Source organism: Macrotis lagotis, chromosome 1 (assembly GCF_037893015.1).
Source record: "Macrotis lagotis isolate mMagLag1 chromosome 1, bilby.v1.9.chrom.fasta, whole genome shotgun sequence".
NCBI lineage: Eukaryota > Metazoa > Chordata > Mammalia > Peramelemorphia > Peramelidae > Macrotis > Macrotis lagotis.
Window position 1 is genome coordinate 907,975,725 of NC_133658.1, and position 19,712 is coordinate 907,995,436.

General features: G+C 39.6%; 1 long non-coding RNA gene across 1 annotated transcript in view; it reads right to left on the reverse strand.

The window, feature by feature from the left end:
• Positions 1-500: 500 nt before the first annotated feature.
• LOC141509663 (uncharacterized) overlaps positions 501-19,712 on the reverse strand; it is a 29,373-nt gene continuing 10,161 nt past the window's right edge. The window contains exons 2-4 of the long non-coding RNA XR_012474687.1: positions 10,470-10,622; positions 9,245-9,340; positions 501-1,072 (exon numbers count right to left, since the gene is read on the reverse strand). This is a non-coding gene — a long non-coding RNA (uncharacterized LOC141509663). The remainder of the gene's footprint in view (positions 1,073-9,244; positions 9,341-10,469; positions 10,623-19,712) is intronic.

Below are 19,712 nucleotides of genomic sequence, written 5' to 3' on the forward strand. Positions count from 1 at the left end.
TTCTAAATCAGCTAGCAAAAAAGCTCCCTTTCACCTTAAGAGGCAAAGATGAAGAAAAGAATGGGAGACACATTTACAGACTTGACTTCACCTCTCTCAAGTTACCTCTCTTCCTATCTCAAGAAAGCCTCTGGCTCTGGTGCTGAAAGTGCCTGATCAAAATATTAGTGAAGCACGTCTGCCCCCTTGTGGCAAAATATGGGGCATGCGTCTATTTGGCTCATCCACTGATCAACTACGTTATTTCTTATCCAGTACCAAATTATTCAGGAGTAGTCAGGTGGCATAGTAGGCAGGTAACCACATTCACATCTGGCAGAGAGAAATTGTTGAGGATGGAAGGCCTGCATTACTGAAGCAGGCCTCACAACACAAACATAAAGCTACTGAAAGTTTGGGACAGAGTGGGCAAGAGATTTCAGGGGGTCTATGACCTTGGGGAGGGAGAAAAAACCCTCCATCTTTACTAGCATCTTTCTACAAAATGTACATACAACTTTATTTCAAATACAATTGGTTTCCTTTGTTTTATTTTATGCATTAAAAGCTTTGAGAAGCTTATAGGCTTCACCAGACTGACAGCCAAAGGGATCCCTCACACATCAGGATTGGCTAAAATGACAGGAAAGAAAAACGATAAATGTTGGAGGGGATGTGTAAAATAAGAGCTGTGAGTTGGTCCAAGAAGCATTTTGGAATTATGCCCAAAGGACTATAAAACTGCTCTTTAACTCAGCAAGATCACTAGTGGGTCTGTATCCCAAAGAAATCAAAGGAAAAAGGGAAAGGGCCTATATGTACCAAATATTTGTAGCAGCTCTTTTTGTGGTAGCAAAGAATTGGAAATTGAAGCTCTGTCCATCAATTGGCAAATAGCTGAATGAATTGTAGTATATGGTTGTATGGGAACAGTTATATGAACTCATGCAAAGTGCAACAAGTAGAACAAAGAGAACACTGTATACAGTAATAGCAATATTGTAACAGTGATGACCAATTATGAAAGACTCTGACCAAGACAATGATGCAAGATATTTCCAAAGGATCCATGATGAAAAATGCTATCCACCTCCTGAAAGAGAAATGATGAACTATGAACACAGATTGAAGCATATTTGTTTGTACTGTTTTATTTTCTTTATGTTTTCTTTTGCAACATGGCTAATACAGAAATAAATTTATCATGATCTTCCATGTATAAATGAAATCAAATTTCTTGCCTTCTCAAGGAGGGGGAGAGGGAATGAGAAAGGGGAGAATTTGGGATTCAATTTTTTTAGATGATTGTTCTAAAAAGTTGACATGTAATGGGGAAACAGCTAATGAAATAAAAATAATTTCAATTTAAAAAAAAAAAAAAGACCTCCTGGTATAGGAGAAATACCACTGTATTAGAAGTATTCATTACAGACACATAATCAGGAAGATTCATCTTCCTCAGTTCAAATCTGACCTCAAGACACTTCCTAGCTGTGACCCTGAACAAGTCACTTCACCTTATTTGCCTCAGTTTCCTCATCTATAAACTGAGCTAGAGAAGGGAATCGCAAACCTTCCCAGTATCTTTGCCAAGAAAACACCAAATGGGGTCACAGAGAGTCAAACACTACTGGAAAAGGACTAAACAAAAATTCCTCTGATTCTTTCAAAAAATATCCAGGTCCATTAAATTCATCAAACAAGTCGTTTTTCAGAAAAGGATATTTAAATAAATGCTTTTTATGAATTGATCGATCAATATAAAGCTGAGTCAGAACCCCATGATGACCCACAAAAGGCACTCTATTTACAGTCAGCACTTCCAAGTTTAAATTTTGTCTCTCTGATACTATCTGTGTGACCTTGTACAAGTCCTCCTTGGCCTCGGTTTATTTCTCTATAAAATAATAATGATTGCTAGGATCTATTATAAATTGAAATTCTATGTCCAGTCCTCTGTTAGATGGAGATTAGATGGTAGAAAAAATGGGGCAGAAAGGAAAGGGGGAAGGACCCTAGAGCCTTTAAAGTTAAGTCACAACAAGAAAGAAGAATGAGCTGGGCCCTTTGAGGTATAAGAAAGTCTTTATCCTCCAAAGAATTAAGTTGTGGACCTAAAGGTTCTTTCAAGTGTGAGATCATTCATGTAGATTCTGAGGAAGAAGGGCTGGTCAGAGATGGTTGATGACTCTCAGCGCAAGGATACTGAGGCAGCTAATTGCCAACCTTACAATAACAAGATGAAGATTCTGAAGCATGCAACCTTCCAAGACTTGTCAAACTTGATGCCTAATATTTATTCCTGGTAACATATATGAACAAAAAATGACACTGCTAGAAAGGATTATGAAAGCATTGTGAAAGATTGTGAAAGATTGTGAAATATACTCAAGAAAAACTTAACAAAGTAAAAAGTACAATGTGACATGGGTAATATAAATTTGAGGTTTTCTGGGACAAAACATGACCCATAGTGCAGTGGGTAGAGAGCTGGCTCTGAAGTCAAGAGAATCTGAGTTCAAATCCAGCCTCAGATACTTACTAAGTGATCTTGGGCAAGTCACTTAAGTCTGATTGCCTCAAGGCCATCTCCAGTCATCCTGATTCAGATCTGGCCACTGAAGCCAGATGGCTCCAACAGAAAAAACAAGACTGGTGATTTAGTCTAGCACCCCTTCACCCAAATCCAATCCATGTGTTTGTCATGGCATCACCTCCCTATGTCATGGTCTTCTTTGAGAACAAAGGACAAAAAAACCCATCATTATCATCATATAATAACTTAAAATAGATAGATATATAACATATTCTTGGGGAGAGGTGGGAAGTCCCAAGGAAGAATGGTAAAAATACATTTGCATCAAAGTTTAAAAATCTATTCCCAGGACTTGAAGCAGCAGCCTACCTTTGCAGACTTATGATATAAATTTACTCCAGTTAACTAAATACTCTATTTGACATTCCCATACATGAAATTCCATCTCCCACCTCCATGTCTTTGTACTTCATCCTTATCTCTTAAAACTTATAATTCATCTCAAGGTTCAATTCAATTGCCTCAATAGAACTATCATGATTTCTCTAATTGCTAGTCCCTATATTTCTCCACTCCTTTCATCAAATCACTTTGAACCTGGAGTAAGGAAAAACTGATTTCAAATCTAACCTCAGACACTCACTCACTAGATGTTTGATCCTGGTCAAGTCACTAAAAAAAATTCTATGAGCCTCAGTTTCCTCATTTGTAAAATGAGGACAATAATAATCTCAAAAGGATCAAAGGAGCAACAATTACAATGTTCATTATTATTATTATTATTGATTATTATTATGATGATGTACTTATCTTCCTGGTAGACTATGAGTTCTATGAAGAAAGGACCTGGCTCATTTGTGTCTTGGGTGCTTAATAAATGCTCATTCTGCAGAATTCAGTGGAAGTGGTACTTTGAATTTAAAATGAGATTATTAGAGAGGTGAGGCAGTGCTCTGTCCACTCTTTCACCTCTCCCCTTTACTTTCTGATCTCTAACAACCACCATCCTTCATCTGGATTTTGATAGGAAACACCTGGTAAAAACATTCTGAAGGGATGCCAGGAAAATGACCCAGTTTCTATAAGCTCTCTGTTTTTATTAGAAGATGGGAGTTTACTTTTTTCTTTTTTGAAGATGGGGTGGCATTTGGGGGGATTTTTTTCTCTTTCCTTTGTTTTTCAGGGACAGGAGTACAGGGATGGGCTCTATTCTATAGGAAGACACCAAAATATAATCCCAATTTGGACCACCACACTCTTTTCCTAGTACTAATGGTTAGTTACCTTACAATTTTTGGTGAATATTCAGTTTTCTTCTATTCCCATTCCCTAGGGGAAAGGATTTTTTCCCATTATTTTCAAAGCTTATGATTTCTTTACCTTAATTTCCAGATTGAATTTCCACCAAGCTGAAGTACATGGTTAGAAGTTTTTACTTTTGTTTCCTGTCTTGTCTATAAAACTTTACATATCTAGGACAGGACACATAAACTCTGAATAGAATAGAAGTTTTGGGGTTTTTTTGCTTTTTTCTCCTCTGGAAAACAAACAACCACATCAACACAAAATCATCATCAAGATCTGCCTTCTTAAAGCTTCACTGTGGACTTCAGCTAAACAGATGCTGTTACTATCTCAAAGTACTTTCTTAGAGCACTGAATCTGAAGGCTCCTGGTGGAGTTTAATTTTAATGCCTCCTGAGTTTTGTTTTAATTACCTCCTGAGAACAGCCAGTCAGGGTTTTCCTTCATTCCCCACCCATTCCCTCTGCCCACCCTGCCAAAGGAAATTCATTCCAAATGTTTCATTTTCTTCCAGGATTTTTGAAGGATTTAAAAAATTTCAGATTGCAATCCCATGTGACCTCAGGTTGCTAGAGTAAACACTTTCAAATTTCAAAGATCCAGATAGTTATTTTTGACTGCAATAGTGATGGTCCTAACAAATACCAAAACTCTTAACACTTGTGTATCTATTTAAATAACTATATGGTGACTTTTTAATCGATCTCATGTTATATGATCCAGTCTTATTCTTGCACTACAGTCACTTGATTAAATACAAAAAGTGGTTTTTGTACCAGAAATAAAAGAATGAATGAATGAATGAATGATTAAATAATGAAAATGAATGAAAGGACAAATAAATAAATAAGCAGACAAATAAATAAACAGATGATCACCCTGGCTCTGTCATTTTATACCACTGACCTTGGGCACTTACTCCTCCCTCTGTGGGCCTCAGTTTCCTCATCTATAAAATGGGAAGGTTGTACCAAATGACCTTGGGCACTTACTCCTCCTTCTGTGGGCCTCAGCTTCCTCATCTATAAAATGGGAAGGTTGTACCAGATGACCTTGGGCACTTACTCCTCCCTCTGTGGGCCTCAGTTTCCTCATCTATAAAATGGGAAGTTGTATCAGATGATCTCAAAGGTCTCTATCTAGCTCCAACTCAACATTCTTTTGACTGACTAATTGAGATAGCATCTGTACTGAGCCTTGGAAGAGGCCAAAAATGCCAAGAGGCTGAGGTGGGAATGAAAAGTATTATAGGAATGGGAGGCAGGGTGTGCCAAAGTAAGGGGGAAACAGAGAACAGAAGGGAGGATGGTTTTGCTGATATGGAAATTATGAAGGGGAAGTGGTATAAATGGAAAGTATTTTGAAATAAGTACTGAAATATAGGCTGGAACCATGTTATGCAGGGTATTAAATGACAACAGAAGAGGTTGCATTTCTCCCCTTTGAAGGCTAACCACCAGGGCCAGCCTCTAGGTGGTACATTAGGGCGGCTAGGTGGTACAGGAGTACCTGAGTTCAAATCTGACCTCAAGACACTTAATAATTACCTAGAGTGGACAGAGCACTGCCTCACCTCTCTAGTAATCTCATTTTAAATTTTTGCCTTGCAAAAACCTAAAAAAAAGGAAAAAAAGGCTAACCATCTGAGAAGTATTTGCTCTTCCTTTCCTCACTTTCTCTTCTAAACTCCTTTGCAGTCTGAATTCTGAGCTCTGACCTCATCATTCAACCTCAATCTCCCTTCAAATTTATCAGTCACCTTTTAATTACCAAATCCAATGATCTTTTCTCATATTCTCACCCTTCTTGACCTCTGGGCAGACTTTGAAACTGCCCAGCACCCACTGCTCCTTTCTCTTCTCCTCTTTCCTGCTTCTTCTTATCGATCTAATCCCTCCTCAGTCTTTTTTTTTTTTTTGCTGGATATTCTTCCAGGTCATGGCCACAAATCATGACTGTTCCTCAAGGTTTTGTCCAAGGTTTTGGACCTCTTCTCCTTCTAGATTTTTCTTAGTGATCTCATCAGCTCCCATGGATTCAATTATCATCCCTGTGCAAACCATTCTCAGATCTATTTATCAAGACCTGATCTCTGCTGACTTCCAGTTTCATATCTCCAATGTCCCATTGATATCTGACCCTCCACATGTTCATAACTGAACTCATTATCTTTCTCCCCAAATCTCCTTTCACCCTAACTTCTTTTTTACTGCTAAGTAAACTCCCAGGGACCCAGGCTCTCAATCTATAGGTCATCCTTGACTCCTCAGTCTCTGTCACCTTCTAAATCCAATCAGTTGTCAAGTCTTATTGATTTTCTTCACTAAGTAACATTTCTCATGTACATCCCACTTCTCTCCATTACTGCCCCCCCCACCCTGGGGCAAGCCCTCATCACTTCATGCCTGAACTTTTAGAGTGGCTGCTGGGACATCTGCCTGCTGCATCTACTTCCCATTCCATCCTTCATTAAATCATCAAAGTGATCTTCCTAAAGCATAAATCTGACGATGCCATCCCCCCTACTCAATAAACTCCAGTGGCTCTCCAATATCTTCAGGATCAACTACAAAATTCTCTATTTGGCTTCTAAAGACCTGCATAGCTTAGGTATTCTGACCTTTCCAGTCTTCTTTCCCCCTCCTTCCTCCATCCTTGAGATGGAGTAACACTGACTTCTTTACCTTTCTAGAATACTCCAAATCAGTGAAACCTGGCAGTCCCTCAAGTCTGACATTCTCTCTCCTCATCTCTGTCTCCTGGATTCCCTGGCTTTCCTTTAGATCACAGTTAAAAATCCCTCCTCCAAGAAGTCTTTGCCACTCCCCCAACCCAATTTGGGTCACTTCCCTCCACCAATTATTTCCAGTTTATCTTACATAGATCTTATTTCTACATGCTTCTTTTCAAGTTATCTCCCTCATTAAATTACAAACTTCTCAAGAGTAAGGACTTACTTTTGTTTGTTTTTTAAGGGTTGGGCTTTTGGATTTGTGATGGGTTGTTTTTCTTTTCTTTCCTTTTTCTTTTTTCTTTTTTTTTTTTTTTTTTTGCCTTTAGTACAATGCGTAGCATTGTATAGGCTCTCCATAAATACTTCTTGCTTGTTCAGTCATTTCAGTTGTGTCTGACTCTCTGTGACCTCTTTTTGGGGCTCAATCACTCTAAACTAAGTATTCACAAGCCATTGATAACAATAATGACATGGTAAAAGTCATGGAGTTAAGGAGGCTGAAGAACATGGATGCCAAGATGGGGCTGATGAACATGCAGGTCAGGAAGGGGAAAATGAGCATGGAGGCCAGGATGGGGAGGATGAACAGGAGGCCAGGATAGGGATGATGAACATGGAGGCTGGGATAGGGGTAAGGAACATAGAGGCCAGGTAGAGTTTGACTAGGAGCTAGGCACTAAAGCTGGGATAATTCAATGGAGAACCAGGTTTAATGAGTTTTAAGTGACAATAGTCACATAGTTACTAAAGGTCAAGGGAAAAATCTGAACTCAGGTCTTTCTGACTCCAAGTGTATACATAACTATTACACTGACTTGGGACATGACTACAAGCAGGATTGAATGGGGTGAGATAAACAAATGGAGAGCCTATCAAAAGGAGAAAGCATGCCCAGGGATAGAGGTAAAGGTGAAGAGGAAATGTCTAGATGGATCATTGAGAAGACAGGAGGATGCCTAGCCTCTTGACATGAAACAAGCAAAGGTGCATCTCAAACTAAAAAGGGTCTGGAGGGTATTTGAAGAGAGCCAGCAAGAAGACAGAAGGAATGCAGGTGAAAGTTCTTGAGCTCTAATAGAACAGGTTTCTAGGTGGCACCATGGATGGGATAAAAGGGAAAAGAAGAACAGGATAGGGACTTGAGTGAGCCTGAAACATAGAAGGAGCTTAATAATTATTTACTGATTAACTGCAGAATGGGGTTGAGGTAGATGTTTTGTCTTTAGTTCTCAAAGACCATGACATCAGGGAGGTGATGCCATGACATACATGTGAATTGGATTTGAGTGGTGGGGAGGGAGATTATACTAAGTCACTAACTTCACTTTCTTCCCCAGGGTCATCTGAGTCCAGGGTTCAGATGCAATTGGAGATGGCCCTGGATATAAGGCAATTAGGGTTAAATGACTTGCCCAAGGTCACACAGCCGATAAGTATCTGAAAGCAAATTTTAACTCAGATCCTTCTGATTTCAGGGTGGCACTCTATCCATTAGCTGTCCTTGATGTGTAAGAGCATGTATAGCAGCACTAGGGAAGGAGATCTTCTCTCATTCTGAATCAAAAGTTTTGGGAGAGAAGCTGGAAGCTTTCTAGCCACAGGACAGAGAAGTAGGTTCATACATTTAAAAGAATCTCAGGGATCACCTAAGCCAACCCCTTCATTTTATAGATGTGGTCACTAAAATTGTCCCACCTACAATAAAAGAGACTGAGGCAGAGTTCTGAGCCAATGGCACTTTATTAAAGGGTCCGTGATCTCCTCTAATGAAGTGCACCTCAGATTTTCCTCCCAACCCAAGATATTCTCTCTTTCCAGGGTCCTATATTTATAGGGGTTGATATCTAGACATTCAAGAATGACAATCTCAAATATAGAATTAATTCCCCAGTTGACACATGATAAAAGAGGCAAAATCAAATGTCAGGAGAGTCACAAGTTGGGTAAGGCAGGAAAGGTCTGTGCTGTTTAAGTGGTCATAAGATGGATGGGCCCTCCTTGGTTAGCCTGGAGGAGACAGTACAGAATATGTATGTATATATATATATATATATATATATATATATATATATATATATATATATATATATATATATGTATGTATATATGTATATATGTATATATGTATATATGTATATATGTATATATGTATGTATATATGTATATACGTATGTGTGTATGTATGTATATATGTATGTATATATGTGTGTGTATATATGTATGTATATATGTGTGTATATATATGTGTGTGTATGTATGTATATGTATGTGTGTATGTATGTATATATGTGTATATATATATGTGTATTGTTGACTAGGCGATCATAAGATGGTCATATCAGACAAGAGAGAATGGTGTGGAGGTACAATAATAATAATACTTTGCATGTAGCTTGAGTCACCTCTGCCACACTGGGCTTTATCACCAAGATATCAAAAGCCAAGGGTGGAGGGCCTCTAGCCGGCTTCCTCTAATTATGCGAACGATCTTATCATCTGCTCTTCTCAGCTCTAGAATACAACGTACAGAACTTATAATCACTACCTCTATGGAATCACATCAGATTGATATTAATTGGGATAGATGGCATTTTCCCAACTTTAAAAAGGCAGCAAAGTGGCAGTACAGTGGTTAGCACTGGGTCTAGAGGCAGGAAGTCTTACCTTCAAATCCAGCCTCAGATATTTACCTGTTATGTGTCCCTGGGCAAGTCGCTTCACTCTGTTTTCCTCAGTTTCCTCATCTGTAAAATGAGCCAGAGAAGGCAACAGCAAACCACTCCAGACTGTTTGCCAAGAAATAAGGGATCACAAAGAGTCAGATACAACTGAACTACTGAACACCCCAAAAGATCTAAAAGTGATTTCAATTAAAAGATATACATCTTCACTTGGAAAGATTAGATTTCTTTGGCTTGGTCAGATTTGGGATTACTTAAAGATGATGGAAGTAGAGGTGCATCTTTAATAAAGATAAAATTTTTAAAAAAAGGAAGTAGAGGTGCTTCAGACCAACCCTTCTCCACTATAGCTCCCACTGCACCAAAAGATATCCAGTAAATTCAGCCTTTTATTTTGAAGTTTGCATGTGGACATGCAACGGTAAAGTTAGAGTTTTGACTTCTTATGAGCAGAGCCATTTTCTGAATTATCATTGTCTCAAGGAAGAAATCTAATGGAATCTGGTTATGTTCACTTTTGATTTTTAATGTGTATATACTGTGAGGTACTAGAGATAAGCTAATTTGGGAGAACTGTCTGATAAGTTTTCAGCTTGAGCATTTATACTTTAGAAATTAGGATGTTATAAAATCAGAATTTAATTGATAACTTTTTTAATTTGTCTAGACTAAAGAAAGTGATAGAGAAAATAATACTCAAGGTTAAACTAAAAATGTACAGTGCAAACATTTTTTTCAGCAAGCCAGTTATTAAACACTTACCAGCACACCTTCTTGTACATCCCTGACTTCCCTCCCCAGCTACCTGGCTCTTTGTGGGCCAAAATTGTCTAAAAGTCTACAGTTCTTTAGACTACCAACTAGTCAGACTAGAAGGAATCTTAGAGACCATTTAATCCAACCTCCTCATGTTACAGATATGGAAGCATACTAAAATCTCAATTTAATTTTTCTAAAAAGATGAAGAAATATTATTTTTCCAGCCTGAAACTTCTCAGACTTTTCCCTTTAGGAAAGCAGGAAGAACAAGAAGCTGAGACCTTCCTTTTTTGAAATTGAATTAGGCTACAATCGAACCCAACTCTTGTCTAGATGGGATCACTGCCTTCCCACCAACCTGGAGAGACTGGTTCCATCATTCACTGTCTCAAAATGCAAGGTTGAGAAAGTGACCCCATAAGGGTCTCTGGACAGTGGTCCAGGAAGGAATGATTAGGGAAGATAGAGCACTGACCTTGGAGTCAGCAAGGGAGTCCAAATCCAGCCTCAGAGACTTGCCACTTACTAGCTGTGTGACCTTGCACAAGTCACTTAACCTTGATTGCCTTGCATCCAGGGCCATCTCCAGACATCCTGAATCATATCTGGCTCCTGGATCCACATGGCTCTGGAAGAGAAAGTGAGACTGGTAATTTAGCACAACACCCCCTCACTCAAAATTCAATCCATGTGCTTGTCATGACATCACCTCCCTGATGTTATAGTCTTCTTTGAGAACCAAGGATAAACATTATCATGGTGACCATTCAGGAATGTTAACCTCAAAGTGTTATTTTAACATATCATGATCTTTATTGAATATTCCAATAAATATAAAGTAGAAGAAATGTTTAAGAGAAATATGTTCTCTAATTAAGCAATACTTAAATAAACCTTTTGATCTCTAAAATTTCTTCTGAGTCAGACTGGGTCTTTTACATGAATTCTTTAAAGTTCCTCCAACCTTAGCTGGTTACTTTTTCCCTAGCATCAAACATTACCTCGAATTGACTTAGGGATAATCGTTAAAAAGTAGAGGCTATACCTGTTGGACCTCTCTCTCCAAATTAGAAATATTTTAGATACATATTAAATAAAATTATTTCTGGGAGACCTAAGCCTAATCACAAATTACATTATTAGTATTAATTTATTACAACAGTTGAGGAAATGTGAAGCAGAAAGGGAAGAAGGTTAGAGGTTAGAGGCCTCCTGAACTCCAGCCCACTGTTCTTTCCTGTTGCCTCAGGACATCTGAGGAAACACTCTCCAGAAGCCTTAAGGAGGAACAAAACCAAATCAAGTTAAAAGCAAATTCATCGGGCAGCTAGGTAGTACAGTGGATAGAGCAGTGACTCTGGAGTGAAAAGGGCCTGAGTTCAAATTCAGCCTCAGACACTTGTGTGACCTTGGGCAAATCACTTAACCCCATTGCCTTGCAAAAAAAAAAAAACCAAACAAACCAAAAAATATTGAGGAAAAAAAAATCAAATTCATAGATACCTTGGCTAAGTTTCAGCCTTCTTAGGGGAATGCAGTCTTAGGACTTGATCCCAAATGATGGGAAAATGTCATTTCCAGCTATCCAATCAAAGAAAGGTATAGACCCCAAGGCAGGATGGGGCGGGTGCAGGCTAGGTAGGACAAGTTGAGGAAGGAGGCATTCCAGTAAAGATCTTGAAAGTAAAAGTAGACTTCAAAGGGCTTTTAGAAGGTGAGCCTTTTTCTTTATTTTACTATTAAGGGATTATCTCTAAGAACTCTTTTCAAATGCAAATTAGCTTAGTTACCAGAAGGTACTTTAGTATCTTGCTTCCTTTCTGTTCCCTAATTTGATTCATAGGAAGCTTTAAGAAAGAAATAGGGGGATTTCCAGTCACTTGATACAAATATAAAAGTGTAAAACTTATTCACTTTTGATACATCTCATTGCCAAATGCCTTTCCTTTCTCCTCCCCCACAGAACCTAGGCTCAGGTGTTTGCACTTTCACCAGCCCTCAATAAATATTTGTGGACTCTCGAAGTTTCTACCAGAAAGGAACTATTTAGAAAGTAGGAGGGCAAGGATATTTTTTTAAGTGGCTGACTCATTTCTTGTCCTTTCATTTCATCTTGAAGAAACAAGTTGTCCTCTTCTTTCCCTTTGCCCAGATTTAGTTCCAGGAAAGATAAATTTTCAGAGCTACACAAATCCTGCCAGATTTTTCAGCCTAATCCCTCCTATTCCCTTTTCTTACCCAACCCAAGATAGGTGCAAGGCCTCATATGGGGGAACAATTAATATTTAATTTGAAAATGACAAGATTATAAAATATTACTATCAAGACATCTTCAGCCATTTACCTTATGCTGGCAGACACACACTAGGAAGCCCACCTGTCTCAACTAATTAATTCTACTGACAAAGGTCACCATCAATAGCTGGTCCCTCTTTAGTTTCTATTCTGCAAAGGCCTCTCCCTGGGCCCTGGGGCAAAGTTAGCTAACTTTCCCATTATTCTTTGTGGATCCTGTGAAAGGAAATTAACCTTTTTTGTCAAAAGACTTGGAGAGACAGTGAAGAATAGGATAGAAGGCTCTGGCATGCCATGTTCCTTGGGATCATAAAGAGTCAAACCATGTCTGAACAACTTAACAACAACAACATTCCAGCCCTTTGAGCCTCAGTTTCCTCATCTATCAAATGAACAAATCAGACAATATGATTTGCAAGATCCCTCCCAGTTCTGGTAATACATGTTCAAAGGTCCCTTTCAGCTCTAACATTCCATGTTCTAAGTTCTAAGGTCATTCCAAGCTTTGAAAGTTTCTACTTCAAGGGCTCCTTCCAGCCATAACATATTCTGTGTTCTTAAAATCTCTCCAGTTCTAACCACCTAGTTTTAACCAGCTCTATTTTCTCCTAATCCTACTGAAGCAGGGAAACTCTGAGCAAAGAGAAATGTAATCTTTTTGTATTGTATAAAGTTTTCTATACCATGGTGGGTGTTGTCCAGTCTGTGAAGATTCTTTGTGAACTCTACCACTTTGGACTTTAACAGTAAGGCTGACCTTGGATATCCTCTTTGTGGCAGGAGCAAGTGTAGTTCTGATGAATTCTGCTAATGTTCATTGAGAGCTGTCTTACAATCAGACATTAGCAACTCCTTGGGGACTACCCCTGAGGCATGAGCATTGGAGGATACTTGAAGCCAGGTGCTAAACCACTCCTCAAGTACCACCCTTATTCTACCCCCTGCAGAAATATATTTGAGCGTGGTTCTGCCCAGGTTTGGCCTTTTTTCCTACTTGACTACCAGTCAGGTTGCTTTGGTTTCTTCTCCCTTTCCTTTTCCTTTCTCTAAGCTAGATCCATAGATTCCGGCTCCATGCTGCCGGACCAATATGGTCTCAGCCTCCTTTCCTTCCCTTTTTCCTTTTTAATTTGACTATCCCTGTTGCCATTCTCTGTCAACCATTTCTTTTTGCTTAACTTTATTAGCTTCTTAGAAACTATCTCCTTTAAGAAACTCACAAACTGCTTCTCCAAAGGATCTAACTTGTAAACTTTACATTAGTCTTCGGACTTTTTGTGATAACTTATAAACTGTTTGTGTAACCTGTGAATTAAATTCTAAGTCTATCTTACTTCCCTGAGTCAGAGATTGGAGAGTTCTTCTCAAAACAAATCCTTTCCCCAAATCCCATTTTCTCCCATCTTTACGATCAGTCCCTGGGAGACCTGGTTTCTTCATCTGGATAGGAAATCTTGTCCCATTTTTCCCTTTTCCCCACAAATTTATCATCTAAATCAGAGGTGGGAAACTTTAGCCCTAGGCCTATTGGTCAGACATTGCCAAGGTAACTACAGGCAGGACTCAAAACTGAATAAATTTAGGAGTGTTCTAGGGGTAAATTAAAGGTTTGACCAAATCTAGCCCACAAATGATGCTATATTCAAATGGCCCTTGCTGAAAAAAGGTTCCCTATACCTGATATAAGCAAAGAAAACAAATTTCTGAAAATCAAATTTCAATTTAATATTTATTTTAAAAAACTGACTATAAATCAACAAGCATTTTTTAAACACTTTTTGTGGGATACTATGGGGTATAGGTGTGCCTGTTCCCAATCCAGGGTTCTTTTGGAAAAACATCAGAATATAGTTCTGATAGAATTCATGTCTGTGTAACAGGAAACTTGCCAATGAAGTAGCTATCTGAGGAGGCTGTTTCCAGGCCTATGTGATGGAAAGTAGTCTATAGTTGTCTATGCTCCTCTTAGAATGATGTAAGGAAAGACTTGGATTGGCATCAAGCAGAAATGCATGCAAAAGGCCCCAAAGACTTGATTTTGCTTTCTTTCCTGCCTAGTTGGGCAGCAAGATGGCACAGTGGATAGAGCACTGGCCTTGGAGTCAGGAGAACAGGGGTTGGAATCCAGCTTCAGACACTTCACTTTTTCTAGCTGTGTGACCTTGGGCAAGTCATTTAACTCTGGTTGCCTCACATCCAGGGCCATCTCTAGTCCTCCTGATTCATAACTGGCCACTGGACCCCCCATGGCTCTTGGAGCAGAAAGTGAGGCTGGTGCCTTATCATAGCACCTACTTAAATCCAATTCATATTCTTGTCATAGGATCACCTCCCTCATGTTGTGACTGTCTTCAGAAATGAAGGACAAACATTATTATCCATAGAGTGAGCAAGATAGTTGCTGTAGGTTTCCAGGCAGGGAAGGGACCTCAACCCTCTCACACCTCGGACACAATTGTGAGCAATGAACACACAGTCCTACCATTGCTCTGTCCCTTATTAAGACTATTCTTTCCTGCCTTAAATAAAAAACAAGCTTTGTATATAGAACAGAATAGCTGTGACCACATAAACTTAGAAAGGTCAAGAGAGTACTAGAAGTCCAGGATCTAATAACCTTCATAAGTTTGGCCTAATAAAAATTAAACTACTGTGTTGCCCTTCTGAGTTTACACTAAAAGGAAACAAATGGAATCAGGCCAACATGTTAATCTCTAAAGACTGATGTTAGGAACAAATGGAATTAGGTTAACATATGTGTCTATTGTTTTTAAGTTTGTGGTTTATGAATTTATGGGGTTCCAACTAGGGAAGTGAGATTTGATAACACCTATTTATAGGAATTTAAAAAAAAGACCATAAAATTAAAAACAGGATCCAATTAAATTCCAAATTCTATCATAAAATGTCACAGAATATACTATAGTTTTCCTTCTCTGATTAAGGATATCACTTCATATCATGACTGTTAGAAATATCATTAGGGGGATGGCTAGGTGGTACAGTGGATAGAGCACTGGCCCTGGAGTCAGGAGTACCTGAGTTCAAATCCGGCCTCAGACACTTAATAATTACCTAGCTGTGTAGCCTTGGGCAAGTCACTTTAACCCCACTGCCTAGCAAAAACTAAAAAAAAAAAAAATTAGGGAAGGGGTGTGCCTCCTCCTAATTCAGGATAATTATGCCTTTTCAATTATGTTAGACTTGCATAAAACATAAGAATCTTTCTCCCCTTCCAGGATATCTATGCCAGCCTGTGACTGTGGATACAATGAGGAGATTTATGGTTATTAGAGAGAAGTAGACAAAAATTTATATTTCACCAGAACTAACAGCCATATCGGATTTTACAGGCAGCTGAGGCAACCCATTCTAGCAGTGACTCAACACTAAGTTGCTGGGTTTTGCCAGCAAGGGAGTGGCTTATTCCATCAGCACATTCAGAGATGAGCTTAGTGGGGTCCAGAGACTAAGGTGGCATTGCCAAGAATGTGACCCTAACTTGGTGGGGGTAAAGAGTGGGGAAGGTGGCAATGTTTGTCATCAAATTCTTTATCTTCTTTGCAAATATTTCTTGGTAAAAGTTAATTGATGTTCATTGGTTAAATAATCCTAATCACTGGTGATCAAAAACACTAGGAGGCCAAGCTAAGAACTTTAGAGAAATCCCCATCTCCCCAGTTGTGATAGGTCCAGCATTTCCCTTACATAATTTCTTTCTTCTGCCCTTCTTCCTCCAATCCCAACATAAAGAGGCTTTATAAACCAAAACAAGAAAAAGTTGTCCCTGGGATCTGAGAGACCTGAGCTTCCCCAACACAGGCTCTTCCTAGGGGAATGCGAAATCCCAGACTCGGGAGTCTGACTTTCTCTGACTTAGTGGGTACCTATATGACCAGAGGTGTCAACCAGAAACAGATTAATATATAACTAGGGATGTGGAAGAGCTAATGAAAAGTGAAGTGAGCAGAACCTGGAGAACATTCTACACAGTAACAGCAATAATGAAACAATGACCAACTGAGAAAGACTTGTTACTCTAGTGGAAACAAATGATCCAAAACAATTTCAAAGATTTTATGATGAAATATGTTTTCTGCCTCCAGAGAGAAAAATAAACTCCAAGTACAGATTGAAGCATGGTTTTTTTTTTCATTTTTTCTTGGTTTTTTTCCCTCCTAGGATTTGGCTAATATGGAAATATGTTTGGCATGAGTTCATATGTTTAATGGATTTCATATGTCTTGCCTTCTCAACGGATGAGTAAGAGGGTAAAGGTAGGGAAAGAATTTGGAACTGGACATTAATATTATAAATGTAATTGGGAAATATTTTTTAAAAATAAAAATATAAAATATACTATGTATTTTTCTAACTCAATATGTAGCTCAGAAGGATCCTTATGTACATTTTAGTGGGCCCCATTTCCATTTGAGTCTGACATCACTTGAGTCTCCATTGCTTGATGGCCTATTGGCCATACATGTCTCCATTAGGAGACAGTGACAAGGGGACTACATCCAAAGAAGCTTAGTGACAGAGGGTCAGTCACATTTGTCCTTGATGTATTAGGGCAAAGTAGACTTTTTGTAAATGTCAGATGACTTACAAGTGCCTCATTTCATCCACAAACCCAACCTGAACTAAGGAAGCATTGGCATTAGACCTATGCCTCAAAGAATCCTTAGAACCTCTAGAACCCCACAAAATTGTTTCATGTTCTGGGAACCCAATTTGCCAACAAGAATGGAGTTCAAATAAAAGCTACAGGAGTGTGGCCTATTGTAAAAACTAATTGGTAGTTACTAGTTAACTAACTCATCCCTGATTATTGGCAATCATTTGGGGAGAAAATGCATCAGAATAGAGGGCTGAGCCAAAAACCATAGAAAAACACCCCAATCCCTCAACTATACCTTTACTCAAACTTGCTTTGGGAACCTGACTTAACAGGAATCTGGCAAGGGGATAAAGATGCTCAGAGTCTACCACCAGCTGTGCCCTTGGAGACCCAATTTGCTATGGAAATTGAGAGATGGGATCAGGAACCCAGAACTTATAAAAGTGACATAGACCTTAAGTTCACACAGATGTGCCTAAGAGGTTCTTAAGGCTCTAGGCAGATAGATGATGATCCTAGATTTTATCCCACCTACCCCAGCAAGACTTCAAAAACCCACAAACAAGGGGCAGCTAGGTGGTGTAGTGGTTAAAGCACCGGCCCTGGAGTCAGGAGTATGTGGGTTCAAATCTAGACACTAATTACCTAGCTATCTGACCTTGGGCATTGCCTTACAAAGACAAACTTCAAAAAAGCCCACAGATAACCAAATTAATCCTCCTCCTCCCACTCTAGCAAATCCAACACACGCCCCTAGGCTCAGGGCAACATACTATTGTTCAAACTATGTGCAGGGTTGAAGCTGCTACTGGGACCCCAGGGCATCCACACATGATGAGCCAGGGTAGGATGAGAACTGAGAGCAGGGATTACCTGAACAAATCTGGCCTCAAACACTAGCTGTATAATCTTGGGCAAGTCACTTAACCATGAATGTCTTGAACTGAGGGCCATTTCCAATTCATATCTGGCCACTTGTCATGGCATCACTTTCATGATGTCATGGTCTTGAGAACAAAGGACAAACATCATCATCATCATTGTTCAAACTCCTCTCAGAAAGGCCTCTGAGGAGGCAATATCCCCAAACGCTGAGGATCCATCTCACTTTACCTCCAGGGACCTAGTAAAGATTTCCAGTCTTAAGAAAACTATACTGAGTTCTTAAGAAGGCAACTCCCTTCCCATGGGACCTTCACTGTCCAAATGATTCATGGGAAGAGCATGGGCCTGATTCTCCCCTTTTGTACCTTGATCTCTTACAGCTCTCTCAGCTAGTCAACAAGTATTTTATTCAGTGTTCCTACATGTCAGAATTCAAAGTGATTCAGTCCTGCACAAGGAGCTCACATTGTCCAACTAAGGGAATCAGGAATGACCTCTTGATGGGTGTGGCATTGAGGGGATATGAGATTCCAAGAGTCATCTGTGATGTGGAAGGGATAGCCTGGTAGAGTCCTGGAGTCACATGGAGAGAGCCTCAAGCAGGCCTGTTTGGAGACAGTACAGACCAAGGAATCTCTACTGGGTCAGAGAACTTGTCTCTTTTCCATGATCACTGGTTTTCTTGAGAACATGATGTCTTATATTTTGTATTTACTTTTAAATGTTATTTTATTTTTCCAATTACATTCAAAGATAGTTTTCAATATATTTTGCACTTAGAAACATGATTGGGAGAGGAGGGGGAAAAGGGTCCATAGACTTCATCAGCCTAATAGCCAAAGTGGGCCAGACCCTACTGAATCAGGTAGCCTAAGAGACAGGCTGGAGGCTTTAAAAGCCAAATGGAAATGACAGAGCTTTGGAAGCTCCTTGGGCAGAGAGATGACCCTCCTTGAACTCTAGTGGGTGGAGGAGCCTGTGTGTGACCCCAATAGGCTGATCCTTCCTGGGAACTCCCCCTTCTCTCTGGGAGATTGGATTCCTGGATTCTCTTGGACAATACCAGGAAGTTAGTACTGTCAGAATTTGAAATTCTCTAGAAAATCTCTCCCCAGTTCCAAACCCACCCCAATCTGGAATTCAGGAGCTCCCCTCTTGAGCTGAGGGAGTGAAAACATGAGAGGCTACCATTTGCCAGTTCCAAGGCAACCTTTACCAACTCCCAGGGTTTCAGGGATTGCTTATAGGCACAGACTCCCAGCCATCCTCATCCCTGGAACACAATCTGATTGTAGATCTGCTGTTCCCCAGTTTTTTCTCAAAAAGGGGGAAGAGGAAAAGGCTAGCTCTTAAAGTGACCCCCTGTTTTTTACATCCAGGGAAAGGGATGTTTTCTACAATCCAATCAACTCATTTCCAGTTGATCCCACAGTAACCCAGGTCAAATTATTTCATCTTCCACTAATGATCCCTGACCAAAGCCTTACCCATAGATAAATAAATCTGTGACTAATTTGAGAGGAAAAGAACCCTAACAACTGGAAGAGATGGCTGGTGAGCTGGGCCCTGATGTGGAGAGAAGACATTATGAGCAACCAACACAAATGGTGAGAAGATGGAAAGTAAAGTCTAAATAACAGTTTGGTAAGCCAGTTGGGCTGCAGCATCAAGTTTATGAATAGGAATCATTCCATGTCATAAGGTCTAAAGGTAGGTTGAATGAGGTCTGGGATGGGCCTTAAATGACAGACCACAGAGTTCTAATTTTATTCCAAAGGTGATAGGGAGCCACTGAAGGTTCCTGAGTAGGGGAATAATATGGCATCTGGCTCAGGTTGACTGGCATTTGTTGGAGGAAGTGACTGTGGAAGATGGATTAGAGGGAGAAACTTAAAGCTGTGGCACCAAGCAGACAGC